This window comes from Pteropus alecto, unplaced genomic scaffold (assembly GCF_000325575.1).
Source record: "Pteropus alecto unplaced genomic scaffold, ASM32557v1 scaffold22, whole genome shotgun sequence".
Taxonomy (NCBI): Eukaryota; Metazoa; Chordata; class Mammalia; order Chiroptera; family Pteropodidae; genus Pteropus; species Pteropus alecto.
The window spans coordinates 1,725,335-1,739,833 of record NW_006434839.1 but is presented as its reverse complement, the minus strand read 5'-3'; the positions used below and the strand labels follow the sequence as shown (position 1 = coordinate 1,739,833).

The 14,499-nt window shown below is 35.5% G+C and overlaps 1 protein-coding gene across 4 annotated transcripts in view; it reads right to left on the bottom strand.

The window, feature by feature from the left end:
• Positions 1-14,493, bottom strand: part of BRAF (B-Raf proto-oncogene, serine/threonine kinase) — a 122,596-nt gene extending 108,103 nt beyond the window's left edge. For all 4 annotated transcript variants that reach the window (XM_025045907.1, XM_015588360.2, XM_015588361.2 and 1 more), the window contains exon 1: positions 14,483-14,493. The gene's annotated coding sequence lies outside the window, so the exon portion shown is untranslated. The remainder of the gene's footprint in view (positions 1-14,482) is intronic.
• Positions 14,494-14,499: the final 6 nt, after the last annotated feature.

Genomic DNA, 14,499 nt, shown 5'->3' with positions numbered 1-14,499 from the left:
AAAAATAAAATAAAAACAACTCTTAGCAAACCAAAAATGGAAGAAATATCCTTAAATTTCATACAGGGTGTCTACAATAAGTTTATAATAAAAAAAAAAGTTTATAATAAATCACCAAGCATACAGAAGCATTCTCACTAAAGAAAGGAGAAATAAAGATACCTATTATCACTACAAGTATTAAATGAAGGCCCTAAACAGTATATTAGAACAATAATAACAAAAAGACTTATAAGAATGGGAAAGGAAAAAAAATAACACAATCATTATTTGTATATGCATGTTACTTAAATATCCAGGACAATGCACTTATGAACCTGAGAAGTAATAAGAGTTCTCTAAGAACCAGATGCAAAAATCAATGTATAAAAGAACCAATAGCTTTCCTATATACCACCAACAAATGATAAGATTAAAAAAAAAAAAAAATCTCATTAGCATTAGCATAAGATTCTCAGGGATAAACCTAACCCCCAATAAGTATGAGAATGTTATATAGAAAACTGCAAACATTTATTTGAGGAAATAACAGGTCTAAATAAATGAAGTTAAAGACCATGTTCATGAATTGGAAAACTCAATTTATAAGTATCTAATATATGTCCCTATACTAATACATAAATTTAATGCAATCACTATCAAAGTCTCAGTAGGATTTTTTATGGAACTCAACAACCTGATTCTAATAGTCACACGGAAGAGTAAATAAGTATATGTTTGCAAAAAATGAACAAAGAGACTTGCAATACCAAAAAAAGATATAGTAGAAAGCAGCACTGTGGACCTGGTGTTGTTACAGACAAACAGGTCAAGAGATAGCTCAGAAATAGGCCCATGGGAAACTGGTAAATGTTAGAGGTGGCTTCAAACCAGAGAGAAAAAGACCATGCTCACGTGCACAAAGGTGCTGAGATAATTATATCCCCCCAAATAGCTTCACATAACAAATGCCAAACCACTTAAAAACCTACAAAAAATTTTAAAACTTTATCAGAAGACAAACTAAGAGAATATCTTTTTTAACTCTGGATACTAAAAGGTTTCCAAACAAGAAACAAAAACCAAAACCATAAAGAAAAAGATGAATAAAGTTGACCAAACAATAACAAATTTCTTTATAACAAAAGACTAGAAGAAAATATTTTAGACATACAATGAATGGATAAAGAATATCCATAATATAACTGTAGAACATCTAAAAATGAATTTTAAAAGCAAATAGCACAATACATAAATAGGCATAAAATGTTCACAAATAATTCAAGAAAAAAAATTCAACACCCAATAAAAATAGGAAAACATACTCAACTTTACTGTGTAGAGATGAAAATTAAGATAAATTTTTTTATTATAAAATTATGTATGTTTATTGGTCATTTAAAATATTTTAAATCAAATGCCTACTCTGGTTTTTCCCTTTTTCTATCTGGTGTTCTATCTTTGTCACAGTAATTCAATTTTTTATGTATATTTTTCATACCATTCATTCATTATGTGTTGTGGTAAGTAACCTCTAAAATGGTCCTCAATGATCGTCACCTCTTGGTACCCACGCCCCCTTGTAAAACCTCTTCTCCTTGAGTGTGGGCTGGAATTACTGACTTGCTCCTTATGAACAAAACATTGCAGAAGTAATGAGATGTCACTTCTAAGATTAAATTATAAAAAGATTGTAGCTTCCACCTTAAATCTCTCTCATTCTCTTCTGGATGTTTCACTCTGGGAAAAGCCAGCTGCCATGCTATGAGGTGGCCCTGTGAAGAGGCCCTTGTGGACACAGAAGTAGATTTTTTCTCAGTCTAGCCTTGAGATGACTGCAGGCCTGGCTGACCCCTTGACTACAGCCTTATGAGAGACACTGAACCAGAGCCACCCAGCTAAGCTGCTTAGATTCCTGATCCACAGAAACTATGAGATCAATGTTTGCTGTTTTCAGCTGCTAAATTCTGGGATAATATATTACAAAATAATAGGTAAGTAACACATGTATTACAAATATCTTCTACTCTGTACCTTGTTTTACTAGTCTCTTAAGGGGGGGGGTCCTTAATAAATAGAAGTTTCTATCTGTATTCAAATTTACCAACTTTTTTATGGTTAGTATTTTTGGACTTAAGAATTCCCTCCCTGCCTTGAGCTCATAAATGTATGCCCCCTTTTTAAAAAAGCTTTCTGAATTTTTCTTTTTAATCATCAATCTACTAGGAATAGATTTTTATGGATAGTAAGAGGTGGGAGTCCAATTTCGTTTCTTTAATATGATAAGCAACTGTTCCAAGCAAGTGTATCTTTCCCAACTACCTTGCCATGTAGCATGTATTCAGCCACCTAATCCCATATAAGTGTATAGAATTCATTAGCAACCTCTATTTAGTATTACCCGTCAATCTGTTATCCATCTTCCTTTTTTTTATAGGCTTCTCAGACATCTCATAGGCTGAGCCTCAAAACCCATTCCTGTGGCACCCTCCAAGTCTCCCTTCCTCACTCCCCAAAGGTGAGTAACTTCTCTGGATCTCACTCTGCAGGAGATCCTCCCCTCCCCTTCTAACAAGGCTGTAATCCAATTGACATCTTAAAGGTCTATTTAAAGTAAAACCTACTGCTAGGCATCCTGTTAAAAGAAATTAACAAAAGTAATAACAGAAAATGTAAAGAAAGAACATTACAACCAGGAAAAATTTTCAAATCAGATAATAAAATTAGAGCAATTAAGTTTGTTGGTAGTCTGGGCACTCCTCTGATACGTTAGGAAGTGGTTTATTAAAAACCCTAGTATCACTAGAAGTGATTTGACTGTGATCTTTGGGTGGGAGTCATGTCTCATATTCACTAGGGTCCAGCAGTGCCTTATATACAGCAAACATTCAAATTTGCTGATGAAAAAAATGGATTAAAGAAAAGAAATTTTCCCATCTTGATTTTTAAGACTATGTTGGCAATTCTTACCTCCTTCCACTTCCATAGAAACTGTTAATCAAGTTGTCAAGTTTCACAGAAAAACCTACAGGGATTTAGATTTCAATAAATCTAGTGAGCAATTTTTGAAAAACTGACATTTTTACCATATTCACTCTTCCAATCCATCCTCCGTCTGTGGTATGTAACTCCATTTACTTAGGTCTTCTTTTATGTCTCTAAATAAAGTTTCCTCTTCTTTATGAAAGTCTTATACATCTTCGATATTTAAAATTCAGTTTAAGTATTTCTTTTTTTAGGAAATTCCTCTGTCTTCCATCTCCTACATCAGGGGTCCCCAACCCCCGAGCCATAGACCAGTACCGGTACCGGTCCGTGGCCTGTTAGGAGCCGGGCCACACAGCAGGAGGTGAACAGCAGGGCAGTGAGTGAAGCTTCATCTGTATTTGCATCCGCTTCCCAGCACTAGCATCACCACCTCAGCTCCACCTCAGATCAGGCATTAGATTCTCATAGGAGCACCGGTCCCTGGTGCCAAAAAGGTTGGGGACAGCTGGCCTACACCCATTCTGAATTATATGCTCCTCCTCCTATGATTCCTCTGCCCTGGGGCACACTTGAAACGTAATACACACACTGTTTTTAATTCTTGACTATCTGCCTGCTTCCACCACTAGACTGTAAGCTCCCTGAGGACTGTCATTTCTATATCACAGCACCTAGCACACAAACAGCACAACGGAGCTCAATATTTATTTTTCAACTTTAAGTAAATTAATAAATGTAATCAATTAATATAAAGTATAAACTGTCTTATAAGGAAAGGATTACTATTTACTGAGTACCTTCTATGTGTTGGCCAAAATAATATGCTGAGTGAGTGCTTAGATACATTATCATCTAATTCTAAAAGAAAATCACCCTTTTGACACATTTTATAAAAGTCTAATATCAGTGTCACATGATGTACTAGGCATCAGGAATACTACAGTGATAGTCCTTACTGACCTGGAGGTCACAGTCACATAAGCCTAAATAAGAATAGTAACTGTCTTAGTCCATTCGGGCTGCTATAAAAAAAAAAAATACCATGAACTGGGTGACTTATAAACGACAGAAATTTATCACAGTTCTGGAGGCTGTAAAATCCAAGATCAAGGTACCAACAGATTTGTGCTTGGTGAGGACCTGCTTTGTGGTTCATAGATGGTGCTTTCTAGCTATAATCTTACACACAGGAAGGGATAAGCTAGCTCTCTGAGGTCTGTTAAAAGGGCACTAATCCCAATCAAGATGGCTCCACTGACTAGACAGGAAAAATAAGGATATAGGAGAAATCAAAGATGCTCTGAGGTTTCAAGCATAAATTATGATAATTGGACAATATTATTATAAGAAGAGGGGCAGAAGTAATTTAAAGGGAGTAATTTAAAGTCAGTTTAGGACTTGCTGACTTTGTGATGTCAGTGAGACATTAAGGCAAAACTCGAGATAACTAGAAATTCAGGACTGACACTAGCCCAGAGGGTAGCTTGACTGTTAAGGGTACATGGTGGCCTTTGAAAGAACAGATTCAGTTGTATAAGAAATGGAAGACTGGCTTTCAAGATATTTGAGTGAGTATTAAGAAAAGGCATTAAGTGACCAGAAGAAAACAAAAGCTCAAGAGGGTACCAGAACTGGCAAATGTGTTTTTGGTTCTGGATGGGATTACCAGGATACATTTGAAGGCAAACAGCAAATAACCGGTGTCAAAGGTCTAAAGGTGTGTGTGCACGTCAAATAGCGAGAGAGTGGGGATATGAGTTAAAAAGAAACATTGTTCTGTGCTATTCCCAAGGACTAAACTAGGATGATGTTAGAACCTAGAGACAGAAGTTCAAAAAGGTATATTTGAGTTCCACATTATGAGATATCTGATATCTTTATTAACAGTAAAGATATTTAGCAAAGGAACAAGCTGCCTTACTATTAAGAACATTTAACTGAATGTTTAATTGTTTGTCAGGGATGCTGCAGAAGAATTTTTATACAATGTGAGAGGTGGAACTAGGTTCCATTTGATACTAAATTATGACCTTTCTCATATTAGGCAATAACTCTCATTACCTGTCTCCCAGACCTGGGAACCTCTCTTCTACATTGTCTCTATAAATCTGCCTATTCTGATATTTTATGTAAGTGGAATCATACAATATTTGTCCTTTTGTGTTTGGCTTATTTCACTTACCATAGTGTTTTCAAGGATTACCCATTATATATATCAGAATTTCATTCCTTTTTATGACTGAATAATTATCCACTGTATGCATGTATTACTAAATCTATTCATCTATTAACAGGCACTGGACTGTTTCCATCTTTTGGCTACTATGAATAATGCTGCAATGAACATCGATATCTATTCAAGTCTCTGTTTTCATTCTTTTGGGTATATTCCTGGCAGTGAAATTGTTAGGTCATATGGTAATTCTATTTAGATTTCAGATTCTATATAAATTTTTGAGAAACTGCCACTAAGAACAAATAACCTAATACAAAACTCACAGTGAGATAACAATTTATGTCCACTAAGATGGCTATAATAAAAAGAAAAAGAAGTGTCGGTGAGGATGTGGAGAAACTAGAACCCCCATACACTGCGGGTGGGAATGTAAATGGAATGCTGGTGGTGAAACAGTTTGGTAGTTACTTTGATATAGGTCCACAACATAGATGGACCTTGACAACATTAAGCTCAATGAAATAAGCCAGACAAAGAATGACAAATCCTATAGATTTCACTTACATAAAGTACCAAGAGTAGGCAAATCCATAAAGACAGAAAGTGGAAGAGAGGTTACCAGGGACTGGGAAGGGAGAAAGAAGGAATTACTTTTTAACAGGTAGAGTTTTTGTTAGGGAAGATAAAAAATTTGAGTATAGATAATGGTAATGCTTATATGTCATTTTGAAAGTATTTAATGCCACTGAATTGTATACTTATGAGTGGTTAAAATGATGAATATTACATAATTTATATTTTACAATATTTTAAATAAAAAATTAAACATTGAATTATTCCTTGTGCCAATAAAAATGTATTAATCAGTACCCAAAGCAGAAAAGAAAAAATCAGTTTAGAGATTTCAAACCAGAAAAGCACTGAATACAAGGACTAAGATGCTTTTCATTAAAAATACTGAGGGATTGGAAATCAGGAGTAGCCTGTGCAGAAATAAAGGGTACACTGAAGTCAGAGGTCCAAAAGCTGCTGCCACTACTGTCTCTACACATCCATGAAGCTGGAGTTAAACTCTGGAATGCTCAGTCCAGACACTTCACCTAACTGCTTCTATTCGCTCAGATCTTACAACTACTTTGCTAACCAGCTAAAACAGCAGCAAAAGAACGCTTCCCTGTCTTTTTACCTTCCAAATTGTGGGAATTCATCTGATATGACAGAACCTAAACTGCGTCCACATTTGATGGGAGTTCAGAAAATGCACTATATTTCATTATTTATAAGACGTAAAAGTATTTTAAAAAGTGGAAATTGGGATGCATTTTATAATCAACAGCACGTCATGCTTCACTGACAATATTTTATTTTAAAAATTCAAAATTAAATAATGGTAAATCTTAGACTCAACATCTTAAATTTAATGAAAATAGTTAATTTCAGCTTTCTAGTTTAAAAAAGAGGCTCTACAAGCTCTCCAAATAAAAATATGTTTTCATATTATCTTCGAAAAGCTTTATGTGTTGTTTTGCATCTTACATCCAGGCATTTAGTTTACCCCGAATTTGTGACTATTGTGAGGTAAAAGTCCAAATTAATTTTTCCTAATTTTTCCGGCACCATTTATTGAAAGGATATTCTTTTTTCACTATTTCCAGAAGATATCTGTCATATATCAAGTAAACTGTAAGTCTTCTGTTCCACTGGTCCATGCATCACTATACTACTCGTGACAGTGTCTTAATTACTATACTTTCTAAAAAGTCTTAATAACCGGTAAAGTAAGTCTTCCCATATTGTCTTCCTTGGGAATGTCTTGGCTACTTTAGTCCTTTATTGATTTTCCATAAAATTATAGAATCAGTTCTTTAAGTTCCACCAAAACAACAAAACCAACCAACCAACCAAACAAAAAAACACCAAAAAACCTTAAGGTTTTGACTGGGATATTAAATACATAAATACATTTAGGGAGAATAGCTATATGATATCAAGTCTATCAATCCACGTACATGGTATTTTGCCCCAATAATTAGGTCTTATATGATTTGTTTCAATAAGCCTCCTAGAAGTCTTAGGCCATTTTTTAGACTTATTCTTGGGTACATCATATTTTTTATGCTATTATGAATTATACTGTTTTAGATTTCCCTTTCCTAACTGTTGCTAGAATATAAAAATACAAATGATCTTTGATTTTCTTAATTAGCAATCTTGTGAAATTCTCATCGTTTCTAATAATTTTTAGATTTTTCTAAACACACAATCATGTGGTCTGTGAATTGTTAGTTCTTCCTTTCAAATTCTTATGTTTTTAAATCTTTTCCTTAACTTAGTGAAGATCGGGATCTCTACTACAACTTTGACTAGAAGTAGTTATAATGGACAACCTTATCTCTCCCAATCTCAGAGGGAATATTTAATATTTCAACATTAATTACAAAACTTGATTAAAAACTAGATACCCTTTATCACATTAGATTTGCTTCAGGTTTTATGATGAATGAATGCAGAATTTTATCAAACACCGTTTATAACTTGGGCGGGTCACATGTTTTTTTCTCTAACTCATTAAGATGGTAACACATACAGTAGTCCCTACTTGTCGGAGGTTTCATTTTCTGTGGTTTCAGTTACCTGCCAACCAAAAATTATTAAATGCAAAATTCCAGAAACAAACCATTCATAAGTTTTAAATTAGTGTCATTCTAAGTTGTGTGATGAAATCTCGCACCGTCCTGCTCAACCCAGAGAGGAGTGTGAATCACCCCTTTGTCCAGCATACCCACAATGTATACACTCCCCGCTGCTCAGTCACTAACTAGCGGTCTTGGTTATCAGCTCAACTGTTGTGGTACGGTAGTCCTCTGTTCAAGCAACCCTTATTTTACTTAATAATGAGTCCAAAGTGCAAAAGTAGTGATGCTGGCAATTTGGATATGCCAAAGAGAAGCTGTAAAGTGTTTCCTTTAAGTGAAAATCTATGCATGTATAGAAAAAAAAATACTACATATAGGATTTAGTACTATCTGTGGTTTCAGGCGTCCTTTGGGGTTCTTAGAACAGATCTCCTGCTGTACATAGAGAAACCTAAAATGTGTCAAACTCAGTAGTAGAAAAACTAAATTCTCATGTATAATAAAACTTAGCCTGAGATAGAGTAACACTGTTAATATGAGAAGTGCAGAAAGAATATATGGGTGGAATATTTAATGTCAGAAGCAAGCATGTAAAAACTAAGAAGAAAGGAACACTTTCAGCAGGTGCAGAAGAGGAAATGTAAGAACTACACCAAATCATCTTTTCCCTATCTGAAGTTCTCTGATACTATTTCCATGGACATACAATAATATGATGTGTAAAAAGCAATTTTGAGTTTTTTAGGAATAATTAACACTAGTACTTTATCCTTTTATAGTAAAAAAGGATATAAAGGTAACAATTGTTTGGTATTCATAAAAAAGATAGGATGTTTTCATAATAAATGGGAATTAAATCACCTTTGTAACATTATCAGACTTTATGCTAATTTATGCTAATTCTTTAAAAATAATCATACCTACTACACACTCTTAAATTAATAATTGTTTCTTCTAAGCTACAGAGAACTTTCTAAGTAGAAAACATAAGCTTTAAAACAGAGGAAAAGGATTCAGACTGAAGTTGACAATATAAAAAATATAGGTTCTGGTAACTATTTACAATATTACTGCTGAAGCTAGTAATCTCCTTTAATATTAAAAGTAAATCTATAAGCCAAAACAGAAATTTACTTTGCAAAATAAATGCTGTAATGTAGAAAATACAGTTTAAAAATCCTAGGTCATTGGAGGAACAACCTCTAGCAGTTTTTCAAACTGTTTCAAAATACTCGATGGTGACTATCTCAAAGCATTCTAGAATTTTATTTAATTTGTTGTTCTAAAAATGGAAAGTCAAATTTTCCTGGTGTTATTAATTTAAAGGTTATATATTCCATGCAAGAAAAAAATATAAAACAAGAGTGTTTCTCAATTTAAACACAATTAAATTATCTTTTACAATAATAAGGAGATGCACACTTTTTTAACACACTAATTTTAGAACAAAAGTTGAAAATCGTCTTCCAAAATGTTGTTACTCTCTCTTTCAAAGCGCAGTTTCAAAATTCACAAGTTAGCCAAATACAATTGGAATAACACTCCTCACTACGTGAACAAAAAGGCCTGGACTACTTTCTCAATTGTCACACGACACTGTACTGGTCAGGTATGCGAGATTTATGCTTTATGAACACATTTCCTGATTTTTTGTTTTTTAATCCATAAGTGAAAATCACGACCAGAGCTTCTAGAAGATACACAGTTAATTTAGTTCAGAGCGATTTTTATATTTGGTGTTGAGGGCATTTCTATGACCCGGAAAGGAATATATCACTGGGCATAAATTTCCCTCCTTATATGCATAGTCTTGATATGAAAAAGAACAATAATAATAGTTTTTTTTAAGCCCAAGAGAAAACATGGAAACCAAAATAACCTCAGAGGGTAGAAAGGAGAAAAAAAAATAATTGCTTAATGCTACGGTGGGGTTTGGATTAAAAGTTTCTTCTGATTATCATGTTAATTAAGTATGACAATAAATTAGGTCGGTAGCCAAAAGAAACTGAAAAATAAAAACTACCGCTCAGAAGATGTCAGTACCTCCACTGAATGTTTAAGGAAGAAATGGAACAAATGAGGCTATATTTTCGGTTCTTATAGTATTAAGATTAAGATCTATAACATTGTGACTATGCAAACGTACTTTACACCTATTTTGAATTCAGAAGTTCTATAACTATTGCTGATCCTGATTTTACAGAATAACCAATGTAGGTAGGTAAAATAGACAATGAGAATGAGTAAAGAACTTAAAACAATTCAACTTCTGATGAAGACAAAAATCCAGTAAAAGTACTGACAATACAAGCTACTTGCAATACAGGCTATGTCAATGACACTTTGAGGCAGAAATATAGGAAGCAAAGGAACATACTGGATTTCATTTAAAAAGGGGGATTACGACACACAATGTTCACTGAGTACTCAGATAAATTAATATTGAGATGTCAAAGGAAACAAAACGCACTTTTGCAATTCTACAGGAGAAAAACTATGACCGCAAAGGAAGAACAAAATAAGCATCAGATTTTAAAAATACTAAAAAAAAAAAAAATTTAACCTGCTTCTTCCCTCTTTTCCCCACCACTCACAGAACATAGATTTCCAGTTGTTATGATGGGATCCTAATTCAACCTAATCAGGAAAACAAAGGATAGAGAATTGAGAAAAGTCAGACTTCTCTAGCCGGTTACCCTATTACAACTTTTCTGGCCTATTATCCAAACACAAGTAAATCAGGTTTGCTCTCAGGTTTACTACATTCGGGGATTCAAGCACCCAGTTCCAATGTTCCTTTCTTATCTGTTTACTAACAATCAAATCCTTTAATAAGCAGCACATAAGTGATGGATATCAGAAGAAGTGAGTGGATGCCTAAAGGAGGGACTTCGTTAAACGAGAAAGAGTACATAAAGGAACACTAGAAACACCAAGGACACAGCTATTTTATAGTTTTGCCTAACAGGAATGTTTTGTCCACCTATGAATATATCCAGACAAGTATTAACAGCAAAAGCTGGAAACTGCAGAAGCACATGCCTTAGTGGGACTTCCACTTACTAAGAGTATGAGGTAATCCAACCTGGTTTGGCATGGTTCACAAAGATGTGTTTTAATACAGTGGACCATATTATAAAGGAGATTCCACCCAAGAATACTGCTTAGTCAATGCATTATTATAATTTCACTGCTCAGCTAAGATTGGCAATAACAGATCTTAAAACAATACAATTTTAATTGTAACACAACCGTAAGATGCTCCCTTCTACAGACACATAGCACAAGAATAGTTAATAAATATCATACCCTGTTACTACAACACATATTTTTTCAATAGATGTATTTATTTTACCATATGGTCATAAGAAAGAAACATTAGGGGACTATATAAATGGTCAGAAGTAAACGTTTCATGCCAAAAGTAAAAGCACATTCATTAGGTAAATATTTAATAAGCTCTTGTCATTTACCAGAATATTCTATTCTTAGAATCTACAAAGTAATACTTACAAATATAGAACATGAAATTTGTTCACTTCCCAACATAATTTTCAAAACTAAAATCTACATTTAATGTTCAAGATGTTTGAAAAGAGTGAAAAATTCAGAAACAACCTAATACCAAAAAAATACTAGTTTAAAAAAATCACAGTATATCTAATATGCAAAATGTTTCACTATATTAAGTTAAAAAATATTATAAAGCCAAATACATTGTATTATACAAGCATAAAGAGTAAATGTATACACATACACCAAAATTTTTAGTTTATGTAATTATACCTTAAGTGGCAAGATTATAGATGATTTTTTAAAAACTTTTTGTACTTATATCTAATTTTTCAATAATGAATGTGCTTTCCCTCTGTAATTAGAAATTTTTAGTGCAGTTGAAATTTCCCTGAGAAACATTTAAAAAAAAAAATCGTATTTATCTGTCAGGTAAGGTAAATCTTTAGAATGTCATTTTACGTAAGCACAATTTTTCATTTCTTTCCATACACTTGGCAATTATATTTCTTTAAGTGCATATAAGGAAGAGAGTTCAATTCAGTTTCCACTGAATTAATGTCAACTTAAAACTTAAAATTATTTCTGGGAGGAATTTATTCTACCATCTCGAACACTGATATCTACATTCAAAAAAGATCCATTTTTAATTACTTATCCTTCCCTTAGTCAAATATATTTTTTATCAGCTCCTATAAAAAATATAAAGGGAAAACTCCCATTCATCATTAAACATTAAAACCTAGGTGAAGGAGGTAGTGAGAAACACTAAAATTAAAGTATCCTTATGGTTTCAGGAGATACTAATATGCTTTCCAATTATTGGCAATTTAAACTTAAATTTATCTAGCCTAGAGGTTCTCAAGCACTGACTGCTATAGGAGAACTGCCACAGAAATGTACTGAATACAGAAACTCGTGGCCCTAGATCTCACCTACTGAATCAGAATCCTCACAGGATAGAGTTCAAACCATAAGGCCCTTTCAAATAAGATAGCAGAGATTGTACTTAACGAAAACTTCCCTATGTCACTGCAAGCTGTTCTAATAACTCTGAAACAAAGTTCTCAATGTAAACGATGTTATAATCAGAGAATTACAATTTTATAACCAATGCCCATTAATTTATTCATTCTTGTAGATACAATTCAACAAAAAACCACACACATCACTACAGAGTAAAGCAAGCCTAGAGGCACCTGTGCCTCTTAAGACAAAGGCATATCCGATTCATGGAAAAAATAGACAGCAGATGTGACCTCTAGTATTTATCCATTAAAAACAATGTATCCTAAAAATAAATTTCCATGTCAACGGAACAAAGCTGTTTATAAATAAGAAGGAATGTGGAGGTGTGGGGAAGATAAGAGGAAGCTTCAGCGAGTTAAGTACCAACAGCCAGGAAACAAGGCAGAATGAATGGTAACTGGGGAGAGGGAAAAAGAGAATAAAGTGGGAAATGGAAGAAGGGAAGAGCTCTTCCCACAAATCCAAGAAGTTGGAGAAAATGAACAGATATTAAAGGAAACGAATCTGAGCAGAAATGCAAACTGCTAAGTGGTAAATGGTGTAATTTTAAGACAGAAGAACAAATATAAGATATTTAGAGTAGATCAAATGATGGTACAGAACACATCTTGGGCATAGTGAAGGTGTAACAGGATGAAAAAGAAATATTGTGAACAAACTGATACTAAATAGAGCAAGCATAGCGGATGAATTTCCAAAGTAAAGATGGTGAAGCAGGAAAAAGAGAACTGCACAGAGAGAAGAATGAGACGTTATGAAAATTGGGAAACACAATGTAAGTGGGAGGAAGGAAACAGAACTTTGAGAAAAGTCAACAGAATAAGTCACGTTACCTAATCGATAATTGTAGAGCACAGTTATACCATATATTATCTAATTCTTTGTAAAGTATAATAAAGTGTATTATTTTATGCAATAAAATGCCAAATACTAAATGTAACAAATTTTACGTAATCGAAACAAAATGTAAATAAAGTAATTTGACAAAGTGATCAGAAGCTGAATAATGCCAAAACAGGCTGAGAGAGAAGCGAGGACTAAAAAGAAAAAAGTGAAAGAAAAAAACTGGGACAAAAAGGAGGACAACAGAATGAAAGCAATCAAACCTAAAAAAAAAAAAAAAAAAAGGTAGGAAAAAATAAAGAGGTGTGACTGCACAATGGAAGACGAACCAAAAAGTGCCAGTACTGCAAGTGAAGCCTGATGGAAACTTGACAGCTTCAGGATTCAGAAAGTAAGTGGCTCCATAGCGTCCAGAAGGATTTGTGAAGATAACAATAGATAACAATGTCAGGGAGCGGTGAGATGAAGTCGCGGGCCTCCAGAGGACCAAGTAAGAGAAGCGCAAAATGGTCTTAAGTAAAAGCTGAGGTCAGAAGGCAGGCAGGTCCGACAACTGGCCGGCAGATGGAAATGGAACGGGGCGGGGTGGGGTGGGGGGTCACCAGTCAGCGACAGGGCACCGACAAACATTAGGAACCAGGGGCCTGAGGCTGGGGTGAAAGGGAGAAAGGAACGGTGGCTTTTCGGGTTGGAAAAGTAAAGACTGAAGCACAACCAACCTCTGCGTAAAATAGGTGAAGCGAAATCCCCAAACAAGTAGAAAAGTGGAAGGAGGGCAGCGGCCCGAAAAAGGGGACAGCCAGGGAGAGTCGAGAGAGAATGATGCGCCCCCATCATCCCCGGGACCGTGTCATAAGAACGGTCACCGCAGGAGCTCGGGCTGGGGTCCCGGCCCCGGCAGCCAGCCTACATCTTCCACCTGGGTGACGCCGCCCCCCTCCGGCGCCCCCCGCAAGAAATAGCGAAAACATCTCGGAGACGCGCGGCTGGCTGGCTACCTTCAGCCAGCCGTGACCTTCTCGGACCCAGCCTGAGTCTCGCCCCCTACTGATAGCCTCCTGCTCAGCCACCGCTGCCCGGATCGCGCAAGCCGGGGTGCGAGCCAGGGAACCCCCTCCGGGCCATTGTGTGTGTTTACGTAGCGAGGAGCTGCATGACGGAGAGGCACAAGGGGGGGATGCCCATCTCCCACCCGCAGAGCCCAGAGGAGAAAGTGGCCGAGAGCATCGGAGCCCCCGAGAGCCCCCTCTCTCGCCCAAATAAACATCGGCCAGCCGAGCCCAGGGACGCGGGGGACGCAGGGGGCGCCGGCACTCACCTCCTCGGGGATGGCGG